This window comes from Pleurodeles waltl, chromosome 9 (assembly GCF_031143425.1).
Source record: "Pleurodeles waltl isolate 20211129_DDA chromosome 9, aPleWal1.hap1.20221129, whole genome shotgun sequence".
NCBI classification, from domain to species: Eukaryota; Metazoa; Chordata; class Amphibia; order Caudata; family Salamandridae; genus Pleurodeles; species Pleurodeles waltl.
Genome location: NC_090448.1, coordinates 744759218 through 744777007, shown reverse-complemented (window position 1 = coordinate 744777007; position 17790 = coordinate 744759218). Strand labels below are relative to the sequence as shown.

The window sequence follows — 17790 nt, the reverse complement described above, 5'->3', positions numbered from 1 at the left end:
GTTGAACATGGCGGAGAGGTTCAGGAGGATGAGGGCTGCTGTTTCGCTGCGGTCCAGTATAGTGCGGATGTCATCCGTGGCTGCTAGGAGTGCGATTTGGGTGCTGTGGTTGCTCCTGAATCCAGATTGGGAGGGATCTAGGATGTGGTTTGTCTCAATGAAGTCGGTGAGCTGTGCGTTGATTGTTTTTTCAATTACTTTGGCTGGAAAAGGGAGCAGTGAGATCGGTCTGTAGTTTGTCAGTTCTGTTGGGTCTGCGGAGGGCTTCTTCAGAAGGGGGTTTATCTCTGTGTGTTTCCAGGCGTTTGGGAAGGTGGCAGTCTCTATGGAGCGGTTCATGGTGTGGCATAGTTCGGGTGCGATGGTGGCACTAGCTTGATTTAAGATGTGGTGGAGGCACGGGTCCAAGGCTGCCCCAGAGTGGATGGTATTCATGAACTTCAGATTATCTTTCGGGGTGAGGAGGGTCTAGTAGTTCACGATCAGTTGGTGGTTGGAGTCTGTGGTGGTGGTTCTGGTGGATGGCGGGGGGTGGGCACTTGCTTGGAAATCCTTCATAGGTGTCCTGCATTTTTCAGTGGAAGAAAGTGGCAAGGTTATCACAGAGGTCTTGGGAGGGCGGGATGTCAGTGGTGGCCGTGCCGGATTTTGTGAATTCCTTAACTATTTTGAAAAGTTCCTTGCTGTTGTGTGCGTTGGTGTTGATTTGCGCCTGAATGGCCGATTTTCTAGCTGATCTGATGAGCTGGTGGTGTGATGTGATGGCATCTTTGAAGGCTTTGTGGTCTGTTGGGGTTTAACTGCTTCTCCACTTTCTCTTGAGTTGTCTGCATCTGCTCTTGGATTATTGGAGGTCGGGGGAGAACCAGTTGGGTGTCATTTGGTGTTGATTACTGACAGCTTTCTTTAGGGGGGCTAGTATATTGCACAGTCGGTGACCCATTGTTGGAGGTTATGAGCCGAGCCATTGGCGTCCATGGTGTCTGGTGGTAGGGAGTGGTGGGGAGCAGCAGTGAGCTGAGCTTCAGTAACCTTGTTCCATTTCCTGCGATGGGGGCGGTAGGCGTGGTGCTGTTTGACTGCCTTGGTGAAGGAGAAGTGGACGCAGTGGTGATCGGTCGTGTGTGTGAGAAGGAGATGTGGTTTCTGGCAGAGAAGACAGGGTTGAGGGTGTGCCCTGCTGAGTGTGTGGGGAGGTTTGAGCCCATGGGTGGCAAGGTTGTCCATGAGGGTTGAGGTGTTTGGGTCTCTGTTGTTGTCGAGGTGGAAGTTGAGGTCGCAGAGGAGTATGTAGTCTGTTGAGGCCAGAGTCTGTGACACTGGTCGCAGTTCAGGCGTGCAAGGGCACAGACGGGCTTGCCTTTGGTGCAACATGTCTGCTGCGCTCCGCCGCTCAGCGGCTGCCATTAAGAAGGGGAGGGAGAAGGAAGGGGTAGGTCAGCGGGAGGGTGGGAAAGTGCGTCGCAAGGAGGGGGGCGGGCCACAAGGGCAGCAGCAGGGAACAGGTGTGGAGAATGAACAAAAAGAAGGGAAAAGAGAGGAAAGAGAGGAGAAGAGTAAAAAAGGCATAAAAAGCAGAGAGGGGCAGAAAGGCAGCAGAGAAAGAAGGCCACCACTAGGCCACCAGGGATGAGGCGCAGGTGGGTGTCTGCAGGTGAAGGTGGGCCTCGAACTAGGAGCAGCAGCAACAGGTGGTGCTGTGTGGGGGGAGCGACACAAACGCTGACCAGGGTCAGTGTAAGTTGCCCCTTTCACTGTGCAGCGGCCCCCATTAAGAAGGGGAGGGAGGTGGGAGGGGTTGGTCAGCGGGGTGGTGGTAAAGTGCGTTACAAGGAGGGTGTGGGGAGGCACGAGCAGCAGAGGCAGGGAACAGTGGCAGGAAATGAACAAAAAGAAGTGGAAAGGGATACAGGAGAGGAAAATAGTCAAAAAAGGCAGAAAAAAGCAGAGAGGCAGAGGCGCAGCAGAGATAGATAGCTACCTATAGGCCACCAGGGATGAGGCGCAGATGTGTGCCTGTGGGTGGAGGAGGACCTCCAACTAGAAGCCAGGCTATGTCACACTTGCAGGGCAGCAGCAGCAACAGGTGGGGCTGCGTGGGGGAGATCGACACAAACACTGACCGGGGTCATTGTAACACAACATAGACTTGAAAGGTATCACAAGTCTCCTATAGTTGGGCCTAGTCAAGTGGAAAAAGTCACCAAGAGCAGAAAAAAACTTTCTGGACAATATAGATAGTTCTTGATTGAAGATGAAGAACTTAACAAGAGGTTGATTAACTGGCTGACTGCGTACCCATTCAGCATTGTAAGTTAGGGCTGGACACTGCTTGAATGGTGATACAGAACGCCCAGTCCTTGCAGCAAGGATGGATTGATTGCTGGTGGTCCCAGGGGAACGCCAGCTTCAGCAGCTTTATACCACTGTGGCCTTCCACTATGGCTGTACCGCTATCAGGGCCCCGATGGTCCCCCGTGACCTTCCCACAATTCCTCACAGCGGGGCAGCTAATGTTCATGCCATGACCTACGCTTCTCCTGTAGCCACTGGCAGTCCTCACAGTAGCCTTCATGCTGCTTTGTTGACTGGCTCGATCACCCTGGACTCCAAGATTTTGTCTGGCGGAGGAAACTACATGAGGAGTCTGGGAGAGAAAGGGGTTGCATGAGTGGGAACAGGGCAGAGACTGTAGCATTGAGGAGACAGCTAAAGGAGGCTACTCTTTGTCTGGCAGCCCTGCTTCCAACAGGGTTATTTTGTTAACCTGTGTGGTAGCTTGCTGCACCTCTTACCATTAAAATGTAAGTTCTTTGAAAATGTAGCCGATATCTGCCTCCTGTTATTAAAGGAGAACACTGACCCACATCTTATTACTGAAGGATTATTATGAGGTCGGGCATATACGCATAGAGATAGCTCCATTATATAAATATAAAAAGAAGAGACACCCTAGGCTACCTCTACAGGTCTTTTTGATTCTTATTTCAAATACTTGGATAACAAAACAATGGTGTCCTCTGCTCCAACTACTTTAGTTTCATACCTTCAAATTATTCATCTCTGGTGAATGTCTCAAAATTGATGGTAGACAATTCCAGGACCCTGCACTCATTTATCAGGGGTATACAAAGGCCTCGACCAAAAAAGTCTCTTAATCACTACTCACTTCTGTTTTGACACCTAGCTCTCCAAAAAAATAATTAAGATTCACCAAAAGCTTTCCAGCAACAACATAAGAATCACCAAATATTAGTTTGTTAACAACGGAACCTACAAAATACCAACAAGATTCACAAGTGCAACATTATTATGGCTTACCATTCTTAATGTCCTTGACCCAACATTGAAATATTTAACCTGCATTCAGAGAAGCTTGAATTCCAAGTCGATCTGCTGCATGCTATTTCTACTGTCATAGTCAGTACCAAAACAAGAATAGGATCCGTTAAAAAAACTAGTTGGGTGAAAGTAGAAGCTTCAAATCTTTCTAAAATGTGCCCCTGTTCTCCAATTGCGAACAGGTTGGAAACATTTCCTCATGTTCTAAACAATGTGGTTCTGGAAGTGAAATAATTTAAGCCCCAGTTCTTGGATTGCACCCTTCTACCAGCTTGCAAGGAAATGGGTTTGTTGAGCTTACAATCCTCAGATAATATCCCAATTGCTCCTGCCATGATGTTTACCATTTTTCGAAAGGGCAGGCAGGAAAAAAGCCCACACAGACACTTACCAGCCCCAAGACTGAAGTTATCTCAACAGAGCCTGTACCATCTTCTTCCCTAATAACACCAGCTCCACAAAATCAGGAGGAAATCCAGATTCCATCTTTTACACCTAAAAGGAGCACTAAAAGAAAATCTTGAAAAAGTGCAAAATCAGCCAGCAGACTACATCAACAATCTTTGTTTTAATTGTTGTGATCTCAATATTGGCAAAGCATTGTCTTGTGATGTACCACCTGGTTATGGTTGTCCTAACCCAAATATGGGTCAACCAATACCCTCTGAAAACATCTCTCAATTTTCACAATCAGAAGTCAATACTTCCATTGTTTCCTCTATACATATGACCACAAAAAAACTCTACCAAATTTTTGTCTTCTGAAATGATCAGTTTGCATTGTTTAGCAAGTCAATTAGAATCTATGTACATCCAAAGGAGACAAATCATTCTTCACGTTTAGCTACTATCAACTTAGATCAAAAGGTAACATCTAACAAATTAACTTTTATCCTTCTACAAATCAAAAGGGGCATTTGATGTATTGAACGAAGGAAATATCCTCAAATTAATGTAGTCTATTGAGAGGTTAGCATGCTTAACAGCACAATCATCCTAGAAATTCATTTTATGCTGCATCATGAATGTCAAGAAAATAAAACATTGGTCACACAGGATACAATTGAAACTGCAAAGCTAGTCTTGATGGCAAAACAATCTATAGCCAGATGAGGAATCATTGTCTCAGGCAAACTCATTGCAGGTTATCCAGATAGTTTATCATCACCAATTTATAGCCCTTCTTAGATTAAAAACAAAAACCAGAATGCAAGGGCACAAGAGGTCATTGACTATCTATTTTTAAACATATTTTTATTGGCATTTGCAATCTACAAAAACTGTTCAAGAAAGCATTGGTGGAAAGCACAATCATTAAGATTAGTGTATTTCAGACTAACCCTGTGGAGGTGTACATATATAATTGTTGCAGCTATTTTCACAGTGTAGAGAATACAGCTTTATAATAACAAAATTGTAGTGGATGACAGAAAATTCTGTTTTAACTTATTGGAACTCTTGTTCTATATGTGATGTTAGAAGGATCTGTCCCTTTTGTGGGCTACAGTCCCTGTCTAGAGTATTTTGGCTAGTGTCTACCAGTCTCTCTAACAGGCTGAATCCCCACTACTTGCTTATCACCTCCTCTAGGCAATGTACATGTATATATGCTTCTTTAATTCAATATCTTCAAGGGGCAATGTAGAGGCAAACATGTGCAACTAGTGAAACTTAACTTAAAACAAACTGATCTGTCTTAGGGGTCTATCCATTGATCCAATATCAATACTTCTGTTGTCTCTCAGTAAGGGTTCAGGTGTCTCTTTGTCCCCCACTGATGCGGGGGCGTGTGAGGACATGACTGCATATGATCTCAGGTAGGACATCTGGTGGGTAAACTAAGGGGGAAACAGGTCAAAGGAGGGAAATAAAAGTCCTCCAGATCCTGGAATCTCAGTGCCATGCGAGGAGGGACTTCCAACTCCGTTGTCCTTCCCCATCTTCACCCTCTAATGTGTGTTGTCTTCCCTGCCTAGTGCACCCTGAGGGCTCTTTCTGGTCCCTGCAGTTTGTTTATTCTGTTCCTCTATGTCATCTCTCAGGTCCTCCCCATGGTGTTCCCAAGCCTCTAGCACCTCTGCCCACAGCCCCGCTAGTGAGAATTGTTGCCCCCTCTCAGGGGTTTTCTCTGATCAAAGCTCTCTCCTCCACTGTAGCCCAGGTTGTGACATCTCTCAACAAAGTTGCAGCCACCAGGCCAGTCCCCAATTTCCACATTATTGTTATTTGTCGCTTGGCTAATTCTAGGGCCTATTAGAACCCCATTCAGAGGGCCACTTAGCAGGCAAATGCTACTGGGTCGAACTGGGGATGAGGCCTTTTACTTCTGATGGCCCAGGGCCAAACCTACTATGAGCCTGAGCAGCTGAGCCAAGTACCCCTTCAGCATTTGACTCAAAGTGGTAGCATGGGACAAGCAGTCTCAGGCTTTTTGGTAGAGAGGTAGACATAGGGGGGGTGAACAGAGGCTCCCAACTCAAAATACAGCGGCAGCAATGAACGATTATCCGGTCAAATACTTGCTTTTATGATGAAGGAGTATTTGTATATGACCACAAAGTAAAATACAACATTCAAAAACAATACACACGGTCCCCTAAGGTCAGAGCTCTAGTGTTTCATAGGTGGGTCCCTAAGTCCAACTTCCCTCCTGCTAGCGGTAGTGGTTATCCACAAGTCACAACAGACCGAGACTCAGTTTAAGCCCCACTAGTAGTCTGTCAGTTCTAGTCAAAGGCAGAAGTCTTGTAGAGCTTCTCCTCCTCGCACAGCCAGCCTGGCTGCTTAACACTTATTACATTTTGGGGTCTCAAGCTCCCCTTCTTATAGTCTATTTCCAGATGCCAAACGTGATTTAGAGTTTGAGTCTTTTCAAGCTTATTTTAGGGGACTGCCTGCTTTTGAAGTGCGTTCTCTCTGTTCTCCTTTCCTCTGAAAGCAATCTGTCACAGCAGAAGTGATTCCAAATCTGATAGCCCCACAACAGAGGACATGGGAGTGACTAGAGGTCGCACACCTGGATATCAGCCATAGTGATATGTGTATCAAAAGGTTATTCCAAGGCCTAAGCCCCGCTCTTTATGATTCTCTTATCAGGCTATTCTCCTCCTGATATGTGCCTTGAACCCTAATCAGTGAACTCCTACAGAATCAAAATGCACCCTTTGAAGTGCATGAACAAGCTGGCTTTCCCTTCCTCCAGTGTGTCCACACCCAGCTTACAGAAATGCAGCAATATACAAATCTGCCTGGGGGGATTCCTCTACCCCCCGTTCCCATGTTCCTCCATTCAGTCCTGGGTCTGCCAAAATGGAACCCAGAGTCTTCCATGTATTATACCATTCACAAGCATGTATAACCCTGCAGATGCTTATAAGATACATGCACTGCACAGCACTGCATTCTCCCTGTATAGTACCATTCACAGGCACACATACACTAGCACATGTATAACGCACACTCTGCACAGCACTGCACACAAAACGCATGTAGGACAAGGGAGAGTTAAGCACACAGCACCGGAACATTGGAGGAGTGAGACTCAAGGCCTCACTCAAGAGACACAGTTAAAAAGGAACTGTTCCTTCCAACTGATCGCTACATGGCATGTTCCCACCACCGTGCTTGTGGTGCTTAACTCCTGGGAAAGGCAGTAGCCTTTCACCACTGTGAGGGTAGTGCTTTGGGTGCCCCTCCTAGTCCAAAAAGACTGCATTCTGTGAGACGGGTCTATGTCTTGGCACACATGCTTGATCCATGTTAGCCCATGACAACAAAAATCAGCATTAAGGATCCACACATCATTACAGTTGGGGCACTTCAAGGCATTACTATGTGAAGGACTTTTCTGTTCCATCATTATACATATTATATTGACAATGTCGAACCAATTGTTAAACCATCTAAAGATAAATATATCTAACTCACACAAGCATCTACTCTCACTGTTTGGTAAGGTTGCCTTATCTGATGGCTCTGCCAAACTTTTTAAATATGCTTCAGGACACACCATGTGCTGACTCAGAGGTGTTCGTCAGGAAACTAGGTCATATGACCCAGGAACCAAGTGGAACTTTATGGATTGTTTTGTGAACGTCTACGTATAACGAGAGAATAGCACTCCCCAACATTAGAAAATATTAAAAAGATGCTCCAATAAGGTATTTATGTTTTACATGTCCAGCATGTGAAAAACTCCAAAAATCATTTTTCACAGTTTTAAGGCCTATCTCTCCCATTCATTAACAGTGGGTTACCTTATTATATTTAATACATGCTAATTTTAGATTGGGAGCTAGTAGGGATATGTTGTTTACACTCAAATTAAATGTAATTTATTGAAATTTATTGAAATGTAATTAAAAATTCTCTTTAATGGTAGAGTCAGTTTTAAATTACAATTCTAAAAATACTACTTTTAGAAAGTTCGCCTTTTCTGGTCCGAAACAACTGTGCCTTTCTGTCAGTGTCCTGGGTCACATGACTGTGAATATCTCTGCTCTTCTTCCAGACTGTGACACAAAGGGAGCTTAGGAATGGGCAGGATGAGCCATCCTAACAGGATGATTGGGGAGGAGATGTACCAAGTCTCACTTACACTTCAAAGAGCTTTGTCTACAGCACACACAAAGGAAATTGACACCAGGCCAGCCCTGCCTTTTGTCACCCACAGACAGCTTGGACTTATCATCAGGGGAAGGAGCTTTCTAGAACTACTGTTGGGGTGGACAGGGAATCCCCCACACAAAGGCAGATACCAGGTCTAAATATTGGACCTCCAAAGCCACGCATCAGTACACTCACGGACCTGAGGCTGATTCAGAAGGAAGACTACCCTGTTGCCCTGCTGCCGGAAGGACCTCCTGCTGCCCTGGCGCTGGAAGGGCTGCCTTGCTGCCCTGCTATCTGCAGAAGGAGAACTGGACACACTCCCTTGAACACAGGACCCCCAGAGTGACTCCATGGGCTAGTGGGCTAGCCAAACTGTGTGAGCCCAAGGGACACAACACCATTCAGAGGCCTCCCTGCAACTGCCCAGCTGTTCTGCTGCAACTGACCTGCCTGGACCTGCAACTAGACCTGCCTGAGCCCTCTGCAGGCGTCTGCTGAAGCGCGTCCTGATTCTCAGGTCTTGGACCCTTAGGTGACATTAACCAGTGTTCCTCCTTGCAAGAAAAGGTGAAAAAACTGAAGTTTGGCTCCTTGTAACAGTAAACAGGCCCATAAGTGTCAAAATTCTGCCACCTGCTATCATCGCCAGTGCAAAGCTCTGGTAAAGCCTGCTGTTTGTGCCAACAATATTTGCTCACAAAGACTGGCAATGCGAGCCCTGTTCCTCGTGCTACAGCAATGACAGCCTGAGACAACTGCCAACGCAAAGCTACACCAACAACTGTCTGTGACGCCCAATTGGCTGTTTGCGCTACAGAAATGACTGACCGCAATGCTCAACCTGCTCTTTGCATTACAGTAGTGACCATGAACTGTACACAGTGGACTTGAGAAGGTAACTTTCCAGCAGCACTAACCACAAAACAAGTAAAAGTCCCACACCAATTAAAAAAACATAAAGACAAATGTAATCATGTATTTGACATCAAAAATGGCAAAACTCAAATCAGTAGAACATGAGAAAAGCAATTTTAAAGATTTCAGGTAAATACAGTGCCAAAAAAGTCCACTCGTGGCTATCTGGCCATGGGAAACTGGGTGAAAGTCACAAGTTCAGGTCAACCATGCTCGTTCATGGGCTGGATACAGGGATCAGACTAGTTCCACTGAAAAAGTTACCTTCCGAAGTCTTGTGTGAAGAGTTCCGTTTGTGGTGTAGGAGACCTCGAGGAGAAGGGACAGCCTTGCAGAAAGTCACTGCTGTAGTGTTAAGAGTAGGCTGGGCATTGATGTAGCGTGAAGATCCTGTCAGGCATCAGCAGTTGTTGCTGGAGATTCGCGTTAGCAGTCACCGTAGGTGGTAGGTACTGTAGCACAAAGTGCAGATCTCACATTGCCGGTCATCGCTGGTACTTACTGTAGCACAGAAAGTCAGGTTTATCGGAGTTTTGCTGTGCCAGTCAGTATGGGCAACAAGATCTTGTTGCAAGCGGGCTTGTTTACAGTCACACAGAGACCAAAACTTCAGGATTTTTCCTTTTCTTTGAGCAGAAGCTTGGTTGATGACACACCAAGGTTCCAGGACCTGAGAAACACCTCTTGGGGATCATGCGCTCACTCCAGGAGAGGCCAACAGGGCTCAGGGTGGTGGTGTCAGGGAGACCAGATCCTCGGGGCCTGCGCACGTTCCCAACATGTCCACCGCTAGACAGCTCCAAAGCTCCGATAGAAATATCACAGAGCCTGAGAGAGTCCAAGTAGGGGAAAAAGGGGTTAGGTAGGGAACAGCTGGGAAGGAGGCCTGTAGGAAGCAAAAGGTTAAACATCACAATATCAAGATATAATTACATTGACTTTCAATAGACTATGGTTCTAAGAGTTCTCATATTGTAACCATGACTAACCTAAGAAGTGACTATAACTAGACCTCAAGAAATCTAGGTACCTGGAAATAAAATCAAGACTGGGTTAATACAATGTTTCATATGAGCTTTTCATGAAATATCACATACTGTCTAGGAATGCAAGAACCTTCTAGAATAATGTTTCAGAACAAATGTTGCATTTTTACATAAGGGCAAAAGGCTATCTGAAACATTCCCTGGAAAACAATAGGAAATGTACTAGGGACTTAATATGCACAAAGAATGTCACATTTTGAATTAAGCATCTTAACAGGAAATCAAAAAGCTTGGGATAAATGTGTGCGCTTCAACAAACACTACACACCAAAGTTTTAATTGCCATGAACTGATCGCGCACACTGTTGCCGATCTGAATGTCAAGTTTTACATGCTGGAAATGAATCGCGCACACTGCCAATTCAAACAAGAATATGTAAATGCCATGAAATGATCGCACAAGCTGTTGCCAATGTGAACACCAAGTTTTACATGCTGGAAATGAATCGCGCACACTGCTGTTTCGAACAAGAATATGCAAATGCCATGAAATGATTGTGCACAATGTTGCCGATCTGAACATCAAGTTTTACATTCTAGAAATGAATCACGCACACTGCCGATTCGAACAAGAATATGTAAATGCTATGAAATGATCGCGCAAGCTGTTGCCGATGTGAACACCAAGTTTTACATGCTGGAAATGAATCGCGCACACTGCCGATTCAAACAAGAATATGCGAATGCCATGAAATGATCGCGCACACTGTTGCTGATCTGAACATCAAGTTTTACATGCTAGAAATGAATCGCACACACTGCCGATTCGAACAAGAATATGCAAATGCCATGAAATGATCGCGCAAGCTGTTGCCGATCTGAATGCCAAGGTTTACATGAGAGCAATGAATCGCGCACTCTGAAAGTTTCGCAAGTAGGCCCAAAACTTGAGAGTCTTTGAGAACGGGGTCGGGGGCCCAGCCCGACCTCCCCCTTACCGCCCTGCTCAAGGATCACCAGTATAATGCGGGGCAGGCCTGGAACATCAAGGTAGGCCTCCGGAACAGGAGCTCAGGAAGTTGCTGCTGCTCTGCATGGGACTTCTGAATAGTGAGCACATGGAGCTGGGCTGGCTCCGTTATATTGAGTCTGGCCCAGCCCACAAACCACACCCAGTCATGCTGCAGGGGAAAGCTTCTAGAAGGTCCTAGAAAGGGACCAAACCCTAACACACTCAGTAAGCCTGCAGAAATACCTTGCAAATGAACAGTTATTGCAAACATCATTAATAGTGTTTTTCAAGGTTAAACTCTGCAATGGAAAAGGTTCACTATAAGCTAATGTTAAGTCCTTTGTGCCAGTGCCTTTGAAATGCAAGTGTGGTAGGTGACAGCTTGGTGCCCTGTGGTAGGCTACGGTAGGTACATAGGACTCAGACACGGTATTACGATAAGAGGTGTTTATTTATGTGAGTTCTGATGCAGTTTTATGGATGGGAAAGGACGAAGGGAACGGCCTTCTGGAAACATGGGTTTATTGAGTCTTCTTTATCCCGTTGTTAACTGTCTCTTCTTCTCTGTTCTTTTAAGGTGTGGTGGATGTCCACGCGTCTTGTCCCCGGGGATACCGGAAAAAGGAAAGAAATAGCAGGAGCAGGTAAGTCAACTGTGGGTTGTTCTGGGGTTCAGTTGTTAGTAGCATGCAAGGAGAAAAGTATTCCGGGTTGTAGGGGAAAAAGGGAAAACAGGGAGTGTCCCACGGTGCAGGGTTTAGGTCACACGTGCTTTTTTCTCAGGTGTTGCCACTCTCTTTGCTTTTGTTAGACTGACTGTGCTCTTAGTGTGCACCCCGTGCCCTTTTCCCCGTTCCCCTCCCCAGCCTTCCCCTCGTGCCCGGTTTCCCTTCCTTGCTTCCCTTTACTGGGATATATCAGAGAGTCCTATAAAGGACCGTACCTTGCTGAGCCACGACCCTCCAGGGTCGTGGCTGGGCTTTTTAGCGTTGGTTCCTGGGTTCTCCGGGACCTTCAAAGCACGCTCCTCGGTTCCGGTATTCCGCTCCTCCTTTGGACCCAGCGACCTTGTTTCTTTGCTCGGCGACTTCTCCTTCGTTTCGTCCGCATCTTCTGTCTCCCGGCGTCCGACGACCTCCTCTGGGGAGTCCGTCGTCTCTTTTCTTTGTCGGACCCGGAAGTCCGGGTCCGACGCTTCCGACAGTGTTCCCATGTTGTCATGGGAACACGCCCTTTGCGTCGAACGGAGGGGCAATGGACGCCAGCTTCAGGGATCGGTAGACGCGGTCGAAGAGACCCGTCTACACTCCCAATCCCAAGATCGGGACTGGTAGAGGACCGAAGAGGTAGGAAAGCGGGACAGATAATCAGCGGGGCCCTGGTGGGAACCCGGGACGTGGCGGACCTGAAACGTAAAAGGTTGGAGCTCAAGGAACCAGCGAAGGATCCGAGAATTGGTGTCTTTGTGAGAGGCGAGCCAAGTAAGAGGAGCATGGTCCGTATAAAGAATGAACGGCCTGCCCAAGAGGTAATATTGTAAACTCTCCACAGCCCACTTAATGGCGAGACACTCCTTTTCAATAGCAGGGTAATGACACTCGCGAGGGAGGAGTTTCCTGCTAATGAAAACAACGGGGTGTTCCTGACCCTCCCCATCAGGCTGTGTGAGGACCGCACCTAAACCCACATTAGAGGCGTCGGTATATAGATGGAAAGGGGTGGAAAAATCCGGACACTGAAGGATGGGTGCAGAGGTAAGGGATTGTTTTAAGGTGTCAAAACTGGTCAGTTGAGAGACAGAAAAAGGGGCTAATGTTGAGGGATGTCGCTTTTGTAGGAGGTCGTTAAGGGGGGCAGCAATGGTGGAGTACTGTGGGATAAACCTGCGATAGTACCCTACTAAGCCCAAAAAGGATCGTAGATCTTTCTTAGTCTTTGGCATTGGTACTCATGAAATGGCCTCAATTTTGCTTTGTTGGGGTTTTAGAGTCCCGTTACCGATTGAATACCCTAGGTAGGATATTTGGGTGTTTCCCAGGGTACATTTTTTTGGATTAGCCGTGAGTCCTGCGTTGGTTAGGGCTCTAAATACCTAATCTAGGTGGTGTAAGTGATCTTCCCATGTATCACTATAGATCACAATGTCATCTACGTAGGCAGCCGCAAAGTCATGGAACGGTTTCAACAATCGGTCCATGAGTAGTTGGAAAGTAGCTGGGGCCCCATGGAGCCCAAAAGGAAGGACGGTAAAGTGATATAGGCCTGATGGGGTCGTAAAGGCGGTCTTTTCTTTGTCTTCGGATGAGAGGGGAATTTGCCAGTACCCCTTCGTGAGGTCGAGGGTAGATAGATATTTAGCTTTACCTAGCTTTTCTAATACATCGTCTACCCGGGGGATTGGATAAGTGTAAAAAAGCGATATGTCATTTAATTTGCGAAAATCGATGCAGAATCGCACAGAACCATTGGGTTTTGGAACAAGAACCACTAGGGAGCACCATGGGCTCACCGAGGGTTCGATTACTTCCAGTGCCAGCATTTTTTTTATTTCTTCCTCAATAAGGTGTTTCCGGGCTTCTGGAATCCGATAAGGACGGAGTCGCACAATTTTTTCCCTCTGGGGTTTTGATTTGGTGGTGGATTAATGTCGTCGTACCTGGGGTCTCAGAAAAAAACAATGAGTGATTCTGTATGAGGGTGGACAGTTGTGATTTTTTTCTGTCTGTAAGCGATTTGTTTATCTCTGGGACTGCTTCCTCTTTCATGCGCGTAGTGGGGAATAGCTCTAACCCTAGTGTCGTGGATGGTATAACGAGGAACCCGGTAGCGGTGGGGTTACTGCTATCGTCTGGCTGTTCCCATTTCTTTAGCAGATTGACAAGGTATATTTGGGCTTTCCTTGGATGTCGGTTTACCTCAATGAGATAGGTAACCGGGTTGACGGCTTTTATTACTTTATAGGGACCATGCCATCTCACTAACAGTTTGTTGTCAGAGGTTGGCCGCATTATAAGAACCTGGTCCTCGGGGCGGAAGGACCGTAATTTGGTTCCTTGGTCATAATACATTTTTTGATTGGTCTGTGCTTATTCTAGATTAATTCGTACATCTTCCCATATGGACTGCAACTGGGATTTCAGTTGGTTGACATATTCCAATAGGGCTTTTCCTTCCTCCGCTTCCTCTTCCCAGGTTTCCACAGCCATATCCAGGAGACTACGTGGTTGTCTCCCGAAAACCAATTCGAATGGACTGTGTCCTGTGGAGGATTGTTCATGAGTCCGGATGACGTAAAGGACCAGGGGTAATTTCTGGTCCCAATCCCTTCCGGAATCATCCACTATTTTTCGCAATAGGGTTTTAATGGTACGGTTATATCGCTCTACCAAACCGTCCGTTTGGGGGTGATATACAGAAGTTTTTATCTGACTGATCCCTAGTAATTTGCATATTTGCTTCATAAGGCCTGACATGAAAGGGGTGCCTTGATCAGTAAGAAGTTCCTGGGGAAAACCCGTTCTGGAAAAGACAGTTATCATGGCCTGAGCTACTGTTTTGGTAGTCATACTAGATAAGGGAATAGCTTCTGGATACCTTGTGGCGTAATCAACGATTACCAGAATATATGTGTGACCTCAGGAGGAGGGTATGAGAGGACCGATGAGATCCATACCCATGCGGCTGAATGGAACATCTATAATGGGTAGAGGTTGTAGCGGGGCTTTCCTAGGAACTCCAGGTTCCGTCAGTTGACACATAGGGCACTGCAAACAATAACGTCTCAGTTGTGCATAAATCCCTGGCCAATAGAACCTTCGTAAGAGGTACTCTTCTGTCTTGTCCCGGCCGTAATGACCACCCCCTGGCTGGTTATGAGCTAAAAACAGGACCTGTTTGCGATAGGATTCTGGAACCACCAATTGCTTTTTTTCCCCCTTTGTGGAGTTAGTGACTCTATATAGAAGGTTTTTTTGAACCAGAAAGTAAGGACCCACCTCAGTAGATGGTTCTGTTTTGGCTACTTTCCAGGCATGACTGAGCGTAGGGTCCTGTCGTTGGCTATCCCTGAAGGAAAGAACAGCATCCCCAACTTCTGCTACTACTTTACTAGAGTTGTGTTCACTCTGCGATTCTTGATATTTTAGTTTTTCTTGTCTTTTCTCCTTTCGTGTTAGTTTGATGCGAGCGGGAGGGCCCTCAATAATGCTATTGGCGAAAGGTGCTTCTGCCCACCAGTCCGGGTTTTGTCGGGGTTCTTTTGTCTTCTCTAACAATTGAGAAAAACGGATATAATCAGTTCCGATAATACAATTTTCTATCAGCCTGTCCATGATCCCCACTGGAAGGAAATCGTAGTAGTCATCCCATTCTATCCTGACCAAACCTAGTGGATACTGTCTCTTGTCTCCATGAATAAAACAAATAGTGACACTCTGATTTGATGCCTGGTCTAAGGGTTCCACTAGATCCTTCCTTATCACTGACTGGCTACAGCCTGAATCCACTAAGGCTTCAGTGGGTTGGCCATTGATTTGTATAACCTGTCTGAACTTATAATGTCCCCCGTGCATAATACTCTACGCCGGGTAACCCCGATTTCCATGGGTTCAACCCCTTCATGTTTCCTGGGACACATTCTTGCGATATGACCCCATTCACCACAACTGAAACATTGGGGTTGTTGCAGGTGGCTACCCTCCCCCTGTTTATATGTCACCGTCTCCTCCATGGGATGCTTGGGCGTATATTTGAGTGGGACCATGGGTGGTTTCACAGTGGGTCTAGGAGTCATTGCTTTCACATTTCTATGGCCATCTCTGTATCGACCTTGGGATGCTGCCTTAACCAATTCCGGGTGCTGTTCGGGAGGGAGTCTAGGTACTGTTCTAGAATAATCATTTTGAGTACGTCTTCTCTACTCCTTCCCAGAGGACCCAGCCACTTTAACCCCAGGTCTTTCACTCTGAAATAGAAAGTACGGGGATCTTCACTCTGTCCCTACTTAACTTTTCTGAATTTCATTCGGTAGTATTCTGTATCGTGTCCCACCCGTTCTAGGATGCTATGCTTGATATCCTTGTAGGGTGTGTTGCCTCCTGGATTAGCGGCCTGGTAGGCAGTCTGCAGGAACCCTGTTAGCAGTGGCGCAATATACTGTCCCCACCGCTCTTCAGGCCATTGAGCCGATGAGGCTACCTGCTAGAAATTTGTAAAGAAGGAGTCGGAATCTTCTCCTTCCTGAAATTTTTGTAAAACCGAGCTCGGGACATTGGGATGGACCTTGCTGGCTGCTATGGTGTCAATTGCGGGTTGTTCTGGGGTTCAGTTGTTAGTAGCATGCAAGGAGAAAAGTATTCTGGGTTGTAGGGGAAAAAGGGAAAACAGGGAGTGTCCCACGGTGCAGGGTTTAGGTCACACGTGCTTTTTTCTCAGGCGTTGCCACTCTCTTTTCTTTTGTTAGACTGACTGTGCTCTTAGTGTGCACCCCGTGCCCTTTTCCCCGTTCCCCTCCCCAGCCTTCCCCTTGTGCCCGGTTTCCCTTCCTTGCTTCCCTTTACTTGGATATATCAGAGAGTCCTATAAAGGACCGTACCTTGCTGAGCCACGACCCTCCAGGGTCGTGGCTGGGCTTTTTAGCGTTGGTTCCTGGGTTCTTTGGGACCTTTGAAGCGCGCTCCTCAGTTCCGGTATTACGCTCCTCCTTTGGACCCAGCGACCTTGTTTCTTTGCTCGGTGTCTTCTCCTTCGTTCCGTCCGCGTCTTCTGTCTCTCGGCGTTCGACGACCTCCTTTGGGGAGTCCGTCGTCTCTTTTCTTTCTCGGACCCGGAAGTCCAGGTCCGACGCTTCCAACAGCGTTCCCATGTTGTCATGGGAACGCGCCCGTCGCGTCGAACGGAGGGGCAATGGACGCCAGCTTCAGGGATCGGGAGACGCGGTCGAAGATACCCGTCTACATGCCCCTCCCCCTGTTAAGCCAGGGTGGCCCATCTTGCAACACCCAGACCCTTTACTACTAATATGTGGTCTGGAAGAAATACAGAAAGGTCCACTGCCAACTAGAGACCCACAAACAGTTTGCAGGCACCAAATGGTAAGGACAATAAAATGTAAACTTTCTGAAAGTGGCCCTTTCAGTATTGTGACTTAAAATCTATCCTTACCATTAAAGGGGGTTTAAAATCACAATTCCTCAGACCTCAAACATGGTATCTCTATCTACTCCCATGCAAATGTTATCACTTATGAAATGTAATAAGATAACCCAATGTTATCCCATGTAAGAGTGTAGGCCTTGCAGTAGCAAAAAATGAATGTTGGAGTTTTTTTTAGGAGATTGTAAAACTTCAGAGTATATATCCAACATTTAAATATAATGCACCCTGCCCTCTGGGCTTTCTAGGCTGTTTAGGGCCTACCCTTGGGTTGATATATATGTATACAAGAAGTCGTTTTAGGCCTTGCAAAAAGTTTAATTTGCGGGTTTGTAGTGGTGCTTCAAAACTGCAGACATGTTTTAAATGGCTACTGAAGTGGATGGCACAATAAGTGACACGGGCCCACCAGTAGAATTCAATTTGCATACCCTGGGTATGTGTAGTATCACTTTACTAGGGACCTACAAGTAAATTAAATGTGCCAACTGGCTGTAAGCCAATTTCACCATGTTTAAGGGAGAGAGCACAAGCACATTAACACTGGTTAGCAGTGGTAAAGTGGAAAAGTGGGCAGAGTCCTAAGGCCAACAAAAATAAATTCAGCAAAACAGGAGGAGAGAAGGCAAAACATTTGGGGGTGACACTGCAGAGACAGTCAAGTCCAACACTGCTTAGCATAAGTCAGGCTAAAAAATGCTGTGGCTCCAATTGAACAGAAACATTCAAAGAGTCTATGTTTACTTTAAGTACCAATTGAGTAGGAAAAAT

At 46.4% G+C, this 17790-nt stretch overlaps 1 long non-coding RNA gene across 1 annotated transcript in view; it reads left to right on the top strand.

The window, feature by feature from the left end:
* The window catches only part of LOC138259902 (uncharacterized), a 162679-nt gene that overhangs the window by 134826 nt on the left and 10063 nt on the right, over positions 1-17790 (top strand). The window contains exon 2 of the long non-coding RNA XR_011198773.1: positions 11444-11510. This is a non-coding gene — a long non-coding RNA (uncharacterized lncRNA). The remainder of the gene's footprint in view (positions 1-11443; positions 11511-17790) is intronic.